This window comes from Cololabis saira, chromosome 7, assembly GCF_033807715.1.
Source record: "Cololabis saira isolate AMF1-May2022 chromosome 7, fColSai1.1, whole genome shotgun sequence".
Lineage (NCBI taxonomy): Eukaryota > Metazoa > Chordata > Actinopteri > Beloniformes > Belonidae > Cololabis > Cololabis saira.
The window spans coordinates 6,614,760-6,630,665 of record NC_084593.1 but is presented as its reverse complement, the minus strand read 5'-3'; positions in this window follow the sequence as shown (position 1 = coordinate 6,630,665).

Below are 15,906 nucleotides of genomic sequence, written 5' to 3'. Positions count from 1 at the left end.
GAAAAATACCATAAAACATTATTTCCTTTGTATGTGTTCATGTTACCTAACCACCAAAGTTCATCTGCAGGTAACACACACATGAATGAATGAATGAATGAAGTCAGAAACGGCTCACTTCCCTGCAGTCATGCATGCATTGGCCGGATGTTGTAGCCAATAACCTGTATTGATTATCATAAGCCATGTTGGACTACAATTCATCTTTCATATAGGAGCTTAAAAACATCTAACAAGTCATATCATATTTCTTTTTTGACAAATCTTCAATGCAGAGTTGGTGTAAAGGTTAAACACTACTTGCAGGGGTTTAGAGTCTCAAATCCCAATATGTTTGATTGTTTCAGCAAGGATTTTTACTGTGGATTAAAATATCAAAAGCAGACAGAGAGAAAAAGAGCTGAACTAATATACAAAGGTAAACTAGCCAAACAGGAGGTAGTAAAAGGCTAAACTTGGAGAGATGCACGGAGCATCTCTCCAAATCAAACAGACGCGTTGCCAGCGCTTCAACTCCTCCGAGCTATCCATTACTGGGCAGAGACATTTGTATGAACATGTTTTTAGCATTTGGTGCCATAAGTAAGAATATGAAGTGTTTCAAAGGTGTAATTTTAGACTGATCAAAGCCTAACCTGTGGTGGAGGTTGTCGATTAAAAAGGGATCTGATGACTTCACGAGCGCAGACAGAGGTGGACGTTATTTCTGTAACGTTTCACCTTTGCTCTCCGTCATTGCCAGGGCTTTCTGGGGGAGAGGATGTCGGCCTGCAACTATGCTGACTTTGTATTTAAAAGTAAATGTGCTTTTCAGAGACATGGCAATCATTAATATCTGGGTGAATTAAATATGCTACAAGTTTCTGCAGGTCGTAGCCAGTACTGGAGTTGTAAAAAAAAATCAGGGGGGATGGTGGATTTTATCATATGGGGACAGATAATTTGTGCTGATTACAAATAATATAATATATTATAAATAATAGCAGTGACCAAAACACCTGCAGAAATACTGCAGGAATGACATAGCAGCAGTTAAATGCAGCCTTCTGTAAGCTTTAAAGGAGCATGAGGCTCCTATTAAGAAATGAGACTTTCTAGCGCCACCCTTCACCACGCGAAGCCGGCACGGGAGAACGGGGAGAACGCACATGCAGCGTCATGTGACGTCACATCCGCAGGACGGGAAATTCGGACCCAGAATTGCAGCACATTTTGCAGCACACAGCCTGTTCAAGGCAACGGAGAGATACACTAGAGGACTCATTCTTTTTGATTTGGAACGCTTCATCTGACATTATTACTAGAAAACTTAAAATGTATAGGGATTTTTTTCATAAATCCTGCCTCAATCCTGCCTCATGCTCCTTTAAATATCCACTGGGCTTACATCAAATATAGGCTACATCAAAACACAACAATAAAAAACAGTTTTCCGAATTTATCAATATGATTCTGTCCTTCACAGGATAAGTAAAATGGATCACTGCAAAAACTCAAAATAAGAATATTTGTCTCATTTCTAGTTGAAATGTCTCATTTTAGTAAAAAAAATCTTATTACACTTAAAACAAGACTCACTGGAAAAAACAACAATTTTCACCTGTTTCAAGTAGATTTTCACTTGAAATAAGTAGAAAAATCTGAAGAAAGATTTTGCTTGTAATGAGAAGATAAATATTGTCCCACTGGCAGATTTTTCTACTTATTTCAAGTGAAAATTTACTTGAAACAGGTGAAAATAGTCAAATAAGTATTTTTTCTGGTGATGACTCTAAATGTTGAAATAGCAGTAAAACCACATTCATTGATGAAATGACATAAGAGATGGAAAGGAGGGATGGAAGTTTTACAGGGGGGAGGATTTGGACCGTTTTTTATTTCAGGGGGGGATGCCATCCCCTCTCATCCCCCTCAACTCCAGTACTGCTCGTAGCCACACTGGTGCACAGAGCTAAATACCAGCGTAAGCTAAGATGACGAGGCTTATTTTCAGGCTCGGTTCTACGAGGGTTCATAAGCATCAGCATTGCACCCTCAGTTTATGTGTTTGCATGCTCAGTTGAAAAGACGAAAAGAAAACTGACAAATGCGCGCGCGTTAAGCCTGATTTATGGTTCCGCGTTAAATCGACGGCGCAGCCTGCGGCGTAGGGTACGCGGCGACGCGCACCGTACGTTCGCGTCCCCCGCGTCCCCGCATACCCGCATACCCTATAATAAAAGGCTTGCAATATTTCAGTTGATTTTTAATGAATCCAGAATGTATGACATTTTTGCATTACAGAAAATAAAATACTTTATTACAATATTCAAATTTTCTGAGACAGTCCTGTATATTTATGGTTATATTTATTTTTGTTGCTGTGTTTTATTTTCTGTTGCTAAATTGTCTGATGGGTGAGGTAGTCCAGACTAAATGTAGCATTTTCTTTGTTCTGCAGCAATATTGCTGCAATAAAGCATTTGAAATACACTTTAAATATTCTTGTTTTGCTAGTATCATTCCGCTTGAAATTATGGGAAAATGCATAATTTAGTGTTGAATAACGTGCTAGGCATGTGCACCCCCTCTGATCTGAGATGCAGCCCTAGTCATCATTTTCTAGAACCGGCCCTGCTTATTTTATCACGGGCCACATCATCATTATTTTTAGTGTCAAAAGGCCTAATTCATGTTGTTAAAGTGTAGCAGATACTTGATGGACAAATCAGCCTTCAGGCCACTAGAGAAATACTTGTTTTCATTACGCAGATACATGTTTTTGCTTCTTCACCGTCTTTAACTTCCCCTTTATGTCTTTGTTTTTAGGGACATTTTTCTCTCAAATCCATGATCTAACCACAAAACTGTGAAATGACTTCATTTTACGATGCGTCCGTCCAGAAGGTAGATGCCATGAAGGCCCAGCAAACCAAATCAAGATGTATTAAGGGACATGTCATGATGGGCCGCGTAGATTTCCACAACAGAATGGAATGACATGGTAACTTCATAATTATCTTTTATGCTCTCGCGGGCCAGATAAAATGAGGTCCAGGCCATGAATCTGGCGTGTCGGATGTTAAGTAAGTGCGTGTTATGACAACCAAGGCTTAGTATGTTAGCATGCAAGCATTTATTATTTACCTTCAGACAAGCTTCAGCTGAAGGTAATTAGTTTAGCAGGTATCTTATTGAGACTTAACATTTTTAAAAGCTTCATATGGCAAAAAGGTTACAAGTAAAGATTGTTAAAAAATGAATCCATCTGAGACATTTCTACAATGTGCAAGTACAGAATTTTGATATTTCCTGTGTAAATATCTGCGTTTCATATCATTTATCTGACTGTCTAACCTTGCATGTTCCTTTTTTAAGATATTAATAGTATTTATTTTGCTCTCACCCATATTGCTTTTGAATTATTTCTTTGGCTGTAATCAGTACTTGAGTTGTAAAAAAAAAATCAGGGGGGATGGTGGATTTTATCATATGGGGACAGATAATTTGTGCTGATTACAAATAATATAATATATTACAAATAATAGCAGTGACCAAAACACCTGCAGAAATACTGCAGGAATGACATAGCAGCAGTTAAATGCAGCCTTCTGTAAGCTTTAAATATCCACTGGGCTTACATCAAATACATCAAAACACAACAATAAAAAACACTTTTCTGAACTTATCAATATGACTCTGTCCTTCACAGGATAAGTAAAATGGATCACTGCAAAAACTCAAAATCTTAACAAGAATATTTGTCTTATTTCTAGTTAAAATGTCATTCATTCATTTTAGTAAAAAAAATCTCATTACACTTAAAACAAGACTCATCACTGGAAAAAACAACAATTTTTACCTGTTTGAAGTAGATTTTCACTTGAAATAAGATTTTTTTGCTTGTAATGAGAAGATAAATCTTGTCCCACTGGCAGATTTTTCTACTTATTTCAAGTGAAAATTTACTTGAAACAGGTGAAAATTGTCAAATAAGTTATTTTTCTGGTGTTATTTTTCTGGTGATGTATCATTTTAGTAAAAAAAATCTTATTACACTTAAAACAAGACTCATCACTGGAAAAAACAACAATTTTTACCTGTTTCAAGTAGATTTTCAGTTAAAATAAGTAGAAAAATCTGCCAGTGGAACAAGATTTTTTGCTTGTAATAAGAAGATAAATCGTCAGATTTTTCTACTTATTTCAAGTGAAAATTTACTTGAAATAGGTGAAAATTGTCAAATTTCTGGTGATGACTGTAAATGTTGAAATAGCAGTAAAACCACATTCATTGATGAAATGACATAAGGGATGGAAAGGAGGGATGGCAGTTTTACAGGGGGGATGATTTTGACCGTTTTTATTTCAGGGGGGCATGCTATCCCCCTCATCCCCCCTCATCCCCCCTCATCCCCCTCAACTCCAGTACTGGGTGTAATGGTCTTTGCTTCAGCGAGACATGAGAGGAAGGTAACAGAGAGAGATGACACACAGATTGGGGCGGGACACTAGATTTCTGCCCTTCTGGCAACTTGACAGAAGACTTTCTACCTCAATAAATGTTCCGTCCCCATGTGCTGTTGTTTAAAAGGCCAGTCAGACGTCAAGCCAAGGGAGAATCGCCAAAATCAGACAAGAATCCAATCCTAATTCAGGAAATGATCTGTTTTTCAAGGGAATCAAATACACTGCACCACTTGTAATCCTGTTTTCATATGATCTAAGTTTGTTCTTGGTTTTGAGCCCTTTGCCTTCTTATTCTTTCAGCTTCTCCCTTTAGGGTTTCCACAATGGAAATCTTCCTCAGTCACACCAACAAATACATATCTTCTTACACATCCAGAAATCTCCTCTTTATCCTTCCTCGTTATCGGTCCAAACCACCCCAGTCTAAACTCTTATTTTACTTCCAGGGTCTAAGCCTGTCTGTTCCTCTGCTGTGGCTGTTCTTGATCCGATCCTTCCTTGTCATTCCCAATGAAAATCGTAACATCCTCACCTCTGTTATCTTCAGCTCGACTTCCGGCCTCTTGGTCGGTGCTGTTGTCTCCGAGTCATGGAGAGAAAGGCTGATCTCAGTAGTGTCTTGTAAACATTTACCTTTACTCTTGATGTTACTCCTCTAAATGTGACAAACGAGTGGCAGTGACACTGTTTCCCAGCCACTCCACCGTCCTGAACTCTTCTTCGCCTCTTTTCCACACTCTCCATTGCTCTACAGAGTTGAGCTCAACTACCGTATTTTTTGCAACCATTCGGCGCGCCGTGTGGAAAGGCGCACCCTCAGTTTTGTGTGTCATTTTTGGATTTAAAACACACACACGGCGCACCAACCGAAAAGGCGCCATCTACACACACGGAGCGCCGCCTTACAACACGCACACACGCGCTGCACAACACACACACACACAAGCATACAAGTGTGGTATTTAAAAATAGAGCGGGAGCAAAACTTAGTTTGATTGTAGTTTATTTAAGTTATTACATTAATCAAATCCATCGAAATCTTCATCCTCCGTTTCTGCATTCATCCGAGTCTGATCGCGCTGAGACCGGGAGAACTGCTGCGGCTGCGACGGGCACGAGCTCGCAGCTCTCTGGCCGCGCTGAGCAGCCGAGTCATTTTCCTGCCGTGCGGCCCCTCGGAAATGATGCCGGCTTTTGCAAAAGCCTGAACAACAGTCCAACCCAACAGACACGTAAGCCCACGCATCTACAATCTTTCAACAGTAAACGACGGAGCCCGCCGACCGAGCAGCAGCCGACACGATCCAGTCCTCGATGCGACGGCGGTTCCTCCGGCCTTCGGAGCCGCGTTTCCTTCTCGGTAGGGAGGCCGAGTCTCCCCGTCCGCTCCAGGAGCCCCGCCACGGAGCCGCTGCCGGGCAATCACGGGCAATTCACGCGCCCCCCTTCCCCCCCAATTACGTCCGCCTTACAATGGTTTGCTTTCCTTATGGTTCCGCGTTAAATTGACACAGCCCTACGCCGTAGGGTACGGCGTACGTTGCGTGCTCTGCGTCGGTGTAACGCAAAACCATAAATCAGCCTTTACAATAATACAATGGGCGCATTGCGTCATTGGGCGTGCAGTACATTTAAAAAAAAAAAAAAGACGTTTATATGTGCCTAATGGTCGCAAAAATACGGTATTTAAACTCCTGCACGCCTTCCTCTACTCCTTACGTTCATGTTTTTTTGTCTATCTACAACCGGCTTTCCTTCCTCTGTGTCTGCATGTCTCCACCTCTCCAGGTTTTCTTCCACAGTGTCACCTGTAAACAAAATAATCCATGGAGAATCATATCTGGTCTCGTTCATCAACCCATCCATCCCTACGGCAAACAAGATGGAGCGTACGTTATTTGACATTGTGGGCAGTTCTTACACTGCAAAAACTAATTTCTACGAAATAAAAGCCTTGTTTCAAGGAATTTAGTCCTACTTTTTTATTATTATTTTGATTGTCTTATGAAGTAAATATACCTTTGCCAAACTGACTTGATTTAAGAATATTAGACTTCTATACATGCCGTTTTTGCATTTTGTATAGATTTAGATTTAACCTGCAAAATTAGCTTTCTGATGAGCTATGATCTATCTATATTATCTATTTGGTAACTGCTCTGTGAAAAAAACCCTACATGTAGGATTTAATGTTCTGTTTCAGCTTAAATCCTGCTTTTTTGGCCCTTCAAATAGTTTCTATTTCCTTGAAGTTACAGGTTTTATATGCAAATATTTAAAAGCACACTTGCAATGGGATAATGGGTTCAAATAAATAAAAGGGGAGGTTCATGATTCCAACTTATATTCCTCTACAAGTGCCTGTCAAATGATCTTTTACTCAGGCTGCCGTTAAAGAGACGTCAGTCTACAAAAATTAATGTATTATTACACTCAAAAATGTCTAATAAAACAGAACATTTCAAGAAAACTACAAGGCTATTTTATACTACCGTATTGGCCCAAATATAAGATGGTGTTTTTTGCATTGAAATAAGACTGAAAAAGTGGGGGTCGTCTTACATTCGGGGTCTAGACGTTATACCCATTCACAACGCTAGATGGCGAACCCCAAAGCGATCCCCTGTCAAGAAGAAGAAAAATTAAAAATAGCACTAAGAAAGAAAAGAGAAGAAAATAAGAGAAGAGATAACAGAAGATGGAGAAACGAGAAAAGTGGGTGGAAGAACGTCCAGGTTAACCGACAGCTGAGGAGAAGTTATGATGCAAACTTCAAGATGATGATTTGAATGAGGCAAAATAACAAGCTTTTTCTCTCGAATATATTATTATAATCATTTGTTTCAGATGTACTGTAATTATTTTCTGTATGAAAATTGAATTTGGTGTTCAAAAAGTATTTTTTCAAACTTGAGTTTTGAAAAATGAGGGGGTCGTCTTATAATCAGGGTCGTCTTATATTCGGGCCGATACGGTAGTTTGTTAGTTTTAAGAATTCTAGTTAAGAAATTTATTTTTACCCCATAATGGAGTAAAAATAACAACACAATTTTGACTAGATTTAGAAACACTATGCTTATTTCTAGAAGGGTTGTTTTTGCAGTGTGGATGCATGACGGCCTTTCCAAAGGCTTCAGGTATAAGCCAAACAACTCATTATTGATTAGTGATTCCACCTGTCAAGACGTCTCTCTTTAAGGTTAGAAATCTTAAAAACGACACTAACTGAGCCTGGAAAATGAAATTGTATTCTTCTTTTCCTTCAGTTCCTCAACAGAGTTTGACTTGATTGAGTGTCGGAGCTCTTTTTTTTTTTTAACTGTCAAACATCTGAAGTATTTTAAATGCAACCACAGATACTGAGTTTATACCAATTGCACTCTTACTGCATACATCCTTGACGATTCATCAGTGAGCGCTCGGGTTCAAAGGCATTGACTCATATTTACATGACATACACACAATCACACTCAACCAAAGAGAGCTGTTGTCTTTTTTTCCAAAATGTTATGGTGTCCATGTGTGAATGAGGTAATTACAGTGTCTTTTGCAATGATAATGCTATATGGCCCATTTCACTCTCATTATAAACCATTTCCAGCCAGCTCAGCTGTCAGATCAGACCCTTCCCACACCTGTACTGACACACATACTGGGAAAAAGAGGAAAAAAAGGGAGGCTGACTCCAGCTGCAACAAATCAAACCCCCTCTTCACAGCAGTCCCCTTGGTCTTTTTCTTTTTATTCTCTGAAGAATGAGATGAAGTGTGTGTCTGTTGGGACTTGCTGCAAGGCCTCAATTATGGAGCAAATACAAGCAGAAAGAGCAACCTGCAGGGCTTCCTGTGACCTTAAAGCCAAGAATCTTTCCAGACAGAAACATTCCCTTGAACGTTTACTGTATACGCATTTCGCAGCATACTTGGTTTACGTTTTATGAAAACATGTTAAGCTTTTGGCCGCGGCTCTTCTGTATCATCGGCTTCGAGAGCGTCACTGTCTCGTTAAAAGCCTTTTTAACATGTCGGCTGATGGATTTGGTGTCATTGGGACTGAAACAACACCCTACAGGTCAGACCAGGGGTATTTATTATATTTCACTCTTTGTTTATTGTTTCAATCATTTCTAATTCATCATTTATCGGTGTTTTAAAAAAGGAATGATGATGTAAACTGACTCTGCTGCTTCAGTATTCTTAGCAGAGGTGGGTAGAGGAGCCAAACATTGTACTCAAGTAAAAGTACTGTTACTTCAGAATAATATGACTCAAGTAAAAGTAAAAAGTAGTCATCCAAATAATTACTTGAGTAAAAGTAAAAAAGTACTTGGTGAAAAAACTACTCAAGTACTGAGTAACTGTTGAGTAACTTCTGATTTATTTTTTTAACACAACCATTCAAACAGACAAAAGTACAAAATAATCATCAAGTCAAATTAAATAAATAAAATAAATAAAAAATAATACAACATAGCTTAAATTAAAATAATCTTAAAGTAAATTCAAGTACTTTAATAAATAATAAAATAATAAAAGAATAAGTACACACAAGTAGCACAAAATGTCAAGCTTTTGTACTTTTCTTTTTTAACCAGGCAGAACTAGAACAAACATGAACTCATAGAAACTCTGTGTGTGTTTGAGTCTGTGTAAATGTGACAAAACATGCAAAAACAAACATTTTTCCCAAAGAATCAACCAGTGATGTCATGAGATTGACGCGTACGTGGATAAAAGGGATAAAAGAAAAGTAACAGCTCAACGTAGCCTAATGTAGCGGAGGAAGAGGAACAGTTTCTTCTTCACAAATCTACTCAAGTAAAAGTAAAAAGTATAGAGATTCAAAACTACTCCTAAAAGTACAACATTTCCCAAAACTTACTCAAGTAAATGTAACGGAGTAAATGTAACTCGTTACTACCCAACTCTGATTCTTAGAACATGTTGTCAACGTGTTTCCATAGTATGCTGAAGGACAATTAGGGGCATTTTATAAAGTTTTTATTGGGAAATATATATTTATTCAGAGTGCTGAAGGTAGACTGTATAAGAAACATAATTAAAAGTCCTGTGATGCCACCCGTAGATTTTCTGAAAAGTGCTTTTGAAGCCTCTTTCATCCTTGTGTGACACCACTACTTTAGCTCGGCTAGCCAGTGATGCCACTTGATATTACTTTGCATTCATCTTGATCAAGTCTGTCCACACATCCTCAATTCAAAACAACATCTGAAATGAACATGGATGTTTTATGCCAATCCCAGTCGGCCATTTTTAATTAATCGTGTCATTTTGGTGCAATTTATGCCATTCCTTCCGCAGTTAATACGGCCCGAACCGTAACGTGCACCCAGGTGTGTTATACATCAAAATGTGCGTCTCCATCCTGCAACAACACGCATGACTTTTCTCAGTCAAAAGTGTTACCGTGGCGACGATAGACGCCAAAAAGCACGCCCACCCTTCATCTGATTGGTCCATATTTGATAGTTCCTACTTTCTGCCATAACTTTTGAATGGTTTGACATAAAGACTCATGGGTGGTGTCATCGGACTCTGTATTGAGTACTTGACCTTCATTGGCCTGAATTAGTTATGATGATAAGTTGAGTTTTATGTGAACAGCAAAGGCACTTTTTATAGTATTATTGTCCTAGGAATGTGGGGGGGGCAGTGGCCATGAGTGCGAGGGCCCGTTCATCACTGCTTGCAGCTTTAATTTCTGTTTTTACCTTCATTGAAACTCAAGGAAAACTTTTTATATCAAATTTTCATGGAAAACTGCAAGAATCTTGTGCCACAGTGCTGTGTATAATATATGTATATGTAATAAATGTTCCTCTGATTCACACGGCCACAATGATTACATTAATGTAAAATAAGACAGATTAAGTTGACACTGAATGCATCATGCAAGATTTACATCTGTATCTCTTATGAATCAGGTTGAACATATCTGATAATGAGGTTTAAGCAACTAATATGAGAACGATTCATATTTGTAGTTCATCAGTATCACTGTCACATTAGTGCATGAGTAGAATGTGGGATTTGTGACATTGTGCATTGTTCAGTTATTGTATGAAATGTATTGCATGTGTAGCCTATAAGGCATGAGATACAGTTTCTCCTTGATGTGTTGTGTCAGATTCAACATTGTCTGTTTTGAATATTCCTTCTATTAACTGAAGAAACTCAAACCAGTCAGGGGGATTATTGTAAAGTATTAGTTTGGGATGTGGGCATGAAAATAATAAATAAATAAACAATCATAGGCTGGAGGCTCACATGCTGTATGAGAAAACAAGGAAGTCTCTCATAGATTGGTGTTTGATACTTTTATTTCTTTTATTTTAACAGCAAAATAGTGAGAAATGCATCAGCATAGCTGCAAAGAAGGGAGCCATCTCCAGCATCCATGTGCAAGCGCACCGCTAAGTTCCACTTGTTATGAGAATAAATTAAATGTTGATAATTAGGGGTGTAACGATACACTAATCTCACGATACGGTACAATACACGATATTGAGGTCACGATAACGATACGATACGATATTATAGCAGTATTTTTTTAACAACCTTGAATGAGGAACATATGACTGGAAAAAAAATCTTTTATTTGAAAGACACAAAATACAAGACAATACTGTGTGTTTGCCCTATTGTTCCAGTTTGTAATGCTTTATAACTGTTTAAGTTTTAAAGAGAAAGCCAGGCCAACCATTTTCCACAAACTGAACTAAAAGTAAATGTCACGTTTGCATTTTGCATCTACAGTTTCATACAAGTAAACATATTTTGCCACAAACTGAATAGTTTCTCTCATGTATGATTTAACTTTTTTCTTTTCCAGAAATTTAACAACTAACATTAAATAAATAAATAAAAGTAAATAAATACATACAATTTTACATCATAAAAAAGATTGATTCATGCTCACCTTATAAGTGTAAGAGGAGATTTATTTTTGTTAAGAAGGTTATTTTGGTAATTCAGGGTTCATTATTTTATAAATATATTCTGATGTAAATCAGGGACTATAATGACACTAGTCAGTTTATCTGTAGTGATTAGTCTGTTTTAGATTGGGCGGAGTGATACGCCACAGTACGGCACTAGGTGCTGTGTTGATGTTCTAAAATCCTACACTGTTGAGGGACATTAAAGTACACTGGAACTCAGCAGAAGTTGTCCCCGTGTTTATCCTACTCACCACCCCAAAAAGGTTTAATTTAATAAGGTAAGGATTAACTCTACACCAGCCTTACATCAGTAAAAGTTCAGACCTCAAAACCCCAAGAGTCCTGTGATCGGGACCAAAACGGGACTAGTTTCTTCTGAGCGGAGGAAGATTTTGGTCCGCGTGTCGAGGCGCGGTCGTTACTAGTCAACACAATAGATTAATATTAATAACCCAATATCGCGATACAGTTTGTCACCTCCACGACACGTATTGTGAGGTTTTTGTATCGCAAAATTTCGTGGCCCGATATATTGTTACACCCCTAGTGGTGACCGCGGCTCATTGCTCCCATCTAAAATAAAGGTTGCATTTTTTATTTTTATTTTTTTTTAAAGATTTTTTTCGGCACAGACGCCTTTATTTGAAAGTTCAATGACAGGAAACAATGGGAAGGAGAGGGGGACTGACATGCAGCAAAGGGTCCCCGGCCGGGATTCGAAACGGGGTCCACTGCGTATGTGGCATGCGCTCTAACCACTCGACCACCTGCGCGCCCATTTTTTTTTTTTTTTTTTTTTTTTTTTTTGAATGAATAAATAAAAAAAATTGTATATATATATAAAATTTTAAAAATACTTAAAATGAAAAAGAGAGGGGAGCTTTCCTTTCACTGCCATCCTACTTGCCTCCTGCTGGGGGCTCCCGGTCGGGCAACTGGAGTCTGGTGGGAGCCTCCTGCTCGCTTCCCTGACGCCCCGGTCTGACCTCACCCCTCATTGCAATATATAAATTACCAATTTTAATTCTAATAATTATTCTTGGCATTATCATGATGTATTGTTTCTTAGTTTATTATTATATTAAGTTATGATATCTCACGGGATGTTTAACTATAATATTATTATATCGTTATATATAATAGTATGGGGATATAATTTGGTTATATGTTATAATATTTTACAATATTTTATAAAAATTATGTTATATTAGGATATTACTATATTATTATTCTACACTGTATAGTGCTACACCACTCTATATGATAATTATTTATTTGTTTAACTTATTTACTCTCGAATTAATATTGTCAATTTATGTATCTACTTTCATCACCTTATCTACACACACACACACACACACACACAAACTGATGCCGTCTTCTGTTGTTGCTTGCACGGTATGTTAATTAAAAAAATAAATAAATAAAAAAAATGGTCTTGTTTATCTAAAAAATAAAAAATAAAAAATAAAAAAATAAAATAAAATCAAGGTTGCACGGATCAGTTTTCCTTCCACGCCCTCCTGAGGCCACACAGCGTGAGGGAGCGGCGCTGATACGGCAGCTGAATCTCTCTCTGCACCACTTCGGTCAGTCTCCCGGAGGATGAAGGTCAAGTGTTTTCATCATCTGTGTAGCTATTATTTTATGCTTTCAGCTGCTTAATATCAGACAGGAAATGGGCGTAGTTGTGAGAGGATAAAGAGACGTGGGTCTAGTATGGCTCGCTGCCCTACAGCTGCGGTTTGCCCCCCCCCACAGGACCTCACCGAGCCAGATCACATCAATCCTGCAAGTCCGAACCATCTCAAACTGTAAAAGACGCAGCTGCGTTTCATCCTCATAACCGCCGCTGGCCGGTCGGAGTGGTCATAAAATGGCTCAGAGCAAGCGCTTCCCTGTCCACTCACTACAGCTGCTCCGGTTATTGATAATCTGAGCTCCAATTATTAGATCCAAAACTTCACTTTCCACAAAAATCACCCCAGTTCTTATATCCTAAAAATGGGAGCCAAAACAAATTAGTTTCGCTGTAACCCAATCCGAGCGTTGCATGTTAGTGCTGATAGAAAAGTAAGAGAAGGACTCCACCGGTTGAAAACCAGCTGACACTGAAGTATTATTGTGGTTTGGGAGTATTTAAAGGAAGGAATGCTCACGCTTTTCCATGAAACTGGCTACCGCTCTCCCACGCACACGTCAAGGATATTCCTTCATGACATGGACAAGCTGAAAAGATAACTTCCTAAGGTCATATTAACTTGATATAACCTGAATCCCATCTTCACTCCCTGGACATGAGACCCAAAGAAGTGAAATATTTCATACCAGCAAATGGCAGTGAGATACCTGGAAGTGTTTGTAAGGACTGTTGACCTGGCAGGGTGGTCAGAAATCTTGCCGGAAATTAAATTGGTGGATTGCTAGAAAATGCTAAGCTGTAGGAAAAATTCAGTCAGTGTAACAATGGATGTCAATAAAAGTCACACAGTTCTTCATTCTGATTGCTCATCTTAGTATTAGGCAACTACAGGTGAATGATATGCCATAATTAATTTAATGAAAATGAAACCCAAAAGAAACCCAATTGCACTGATAAAAACCTCTTAAAGGAGCTTGAGGCAGGATTTATGAAAAAAATTTGTAAACGTTTTAAAGGAGCATGAGGCTCCTTTTAAGAAATGAGACTCTCTAGCGCCACCCTTCGCCACGACGGCCGCCGGGGGTACTGCAGCCAACAGCAAAGCCGGCACGGGAGAACGGGGAGAACGCACATGCAGCGTCATGTGACGTCACATCCGCAGGACAGCGCGGGAAATTCGCGGGAAATTCGGGACATTCAGGTGTGTGTTAACACAATACCAAGAGGGTCTGAGGTCAGGCTGTACGATATTCAGAAAGAGAGAAAAAAACACAAGGAGCTACATCTCAGAACCTACCGGCCTCACTGAACATGTTAAATGTTAAAAATCATGACAGCACAAAAGACTGAACAGCTGTGGTTTATTTGTTTAGGTTACCAGTAGAAACCAGCCTTTTCTGTCTAAAACATGACATGGACTGCGTTTCCATGCAGTCAATACCCTTTTAAAACCTGAATATTAGCAATAACCCGAATTTGCACGGCCATGTAAACACCAATAACCCCTTTGAATAACCTGAATTTGCTCTGGGTTACTCCTTTTAAAACCCAAATATTGGGTCATGTAAACGCCAAACAGAATATCCCCATCAAACGGAACATTAATTTGTTTTCTGCACATGCTCTGTTCACAAGGAATCCTGGTCTTTTGAGTCCAGGACGAAGTTCTAAACATGGAGAAACAAAAGACCACGCCACACTTTTGGAGTGAGGAGGAGACTAATCACTTTATAAATGTAATTAACGATATGAACATTTTGGCATTTGTAGACGGTAAAAAGTACCGGGATAGCCAGATTTACAAGAAGTTGCGCGAAGCAGTATTTGTTTTGAATTTGGATACAGGAAGAAGAAGCGGAAATGACGGTAATTGCGTCATGATGTTCTCCGCGCGTCGCTGGTTTGATGATTTGCGGTTGTTTTGCTGCCGCAGGACATGAGCAGCTTGATGGCATCGAGTTAACCATGAACCGTCTTCATTCAAAAATATTTTAGAGACAAATGGTTTATGTTCAAAATCTAAAGCATAGTTGAAACTGGGTTGTGCAACAGGACAACTAGATCAGAATGGCTAAAAAATAAAATTAAAAACCATACACGTTGTGCATATCATCTCTATTAGCTCTACAAGTTGGCTGGAAATGCAGTTTTTGTTTCACCTTATTGTCATAATGGATACAGTTGTGCTACTTAATACTCAATATGGACACATATTTTGCTCAAAACTATCACGACCAGGCCACAAACTGAAAGGTAAAATTAATGATTTTGTTCATGGAATCTGGAGGTTGAGGAAAGAGCAACACTAGCAACGGTTCAGTGAGTCAAACGCTGAAGACGAACCTCAAAAAACCAACAAATGATCTGTTTATACCGCCTGTTTGCCTGATCTGTGCAGTCAAAAATCTTCAGACGGTTTCTTTTCCAGCCTGATAAGCATCACCAACTCATTTCCTAATGATCTAAGACACATTGATATAATCTTTGTTTTAACTGAATTCCCTTTAAAAGGATTCATGAACACCCAAGCATTGCAGCGAAAACAAAAATGCTCCATTTCCAATCATTTTGACAGCTTTTCAACCTGAGTCACTGTTGGCGAAAAAATAAAACCTGTTATTCTGTGACTTAAATTCTTGGTTCGTGACTCCATCTTTTCATTCACAAGATATTTAGTAACACAGTTGTGGAAATATTTCCTGCTGTGATGAATCGTTCTTTTGGACGGAAACTCTTTCATTTGTGAAGTGAGGCCTTGTAGAAGCCAATAACAATTTTGAATCAGCTTGGGAGTGGAAGGCCACGGAGGAGACTGTGCAGGTACATGCAGGTCTCCACAAGTCATCTACACATTC